The sequence below is a fragment of the Chrysochloris asiatica genome, unplaced genomic scaffold (genome assembly GCF_000296735.1).
Source record: "Chrysochloris asiatica unplaced genomic scaffold, ChrAsi1.0 scaffold00107, whole genome shotgun sequence".
Classification (NCBI taxonomy): domain Eukaryota; kingdom Metazoa; phylum Chordata; class Mammalia; order Afrosoricida; family Chrysochloridae; genus Chrysochloris; species Chrysochloris asiatica.
In genome coordinates, this window is record NW_006408625.1 from 9,492,222 (window position 1) to 9,493,517 (window position 1,296).

Sequence of the window (1,296 nt, forward strand, 5' to 3'; positions counted from 1 at the left end):
ATTCACTATTGAATCTTACGAATCTTATCCCCATCTCCTTTCACCAGATCTATCTAGACAAGATGATAGCTATTCAGTGGGGACTCTTTCTTTCCCCCCCACCCTCTTAAACTAAGCTCCCTGTTGAAACATTGTAAGCCAGTCACATCGTGCCTTTATTGCCCCTTTATTTTAGGTAGCCAATGTCTAAGTTGCCCATTCCTATCTACCCTATGTACAGAGTGGATAGCATTGAAACTTGATTTGAAGACTCTTTCACTCTCTGTTGGTATTTAGACTAACTACTGCTCTGAGTATAGGTCAGGTTCATCACAAAGATGAATCTTCTGTCACTGTAGCTGTTCCAGTCTGTGGGAATGTTCTAGTGGGAATGTCTCACCTCACAAGGTTGTGGATGGGACTCAAGATTCCACCTAAGGTCCTATACTCTGTAAAGGGTTTGCATGAGGCCTATGTCACTGGGCAAGTTGTAGAACTCCTTTTAGGTATTCCAATCAGTTATAGGCTGAAGGCGGGCTTGCAAGTTTTCTCTAATCATGTTTCCCAACATTCCTTTCTATCCACTCAAGTGTCTATTTTACAATAGTAGGCAAGGGAAACTAACATTCATAAGGCAGTCAAGGATTTTAGAATTATTTACCCTCTTCAAGCTGTACCTAGATCCCTGTATCCCAGAGCCCTGTTGTTCCAAGGTTGAGTTTGCATCACTATTTACCTCTGTCCCACTTAAGCCATGCAAACCTGTCTCAGTGTTCCCCTATCTATCATGTTCTTCTGCCTCCTCCCCGCTTCTTGTATTACCCTCCCAACACCCAAAATAACCCCCCCACTCTAACCCCATTGTGGTTACCTTATATTCCATTAGTTCTTCCCTCCATTTAAGATAGTCTATTTTATCCAGTAATCTACCTGAACTTCCCACCACCTGGATCTCTGTGTTTACCGTTTTTTACATTGCAATTGTTTTGATCATTAACTGACCTCCCAGATCCTCTGTTCTTATAATTTTATTCTGTTCTTGACTATTTCATTTTTTGATTGAGTTCAGGTTGGTGCTCCATGTATGTCATTCTGTAGTTGTTATGTGTTCCTGTTGGTTCTCAGTCCACAGAACTTCCTTTAGGATGTTTTTCATAGCAGGGTTGGCGTTGGCAAAATCCCTTAGCTTCTGCTTATGCTGGAATGTTTTGATAACACCATCATATTTGATTGATAGCTTTCCTGGGTAGAGGATTCTTGGGTGACAGTTTTTGTCCTTTAGGGTTTTATATATCTCTCCCCATTGCCTTCTTGCCT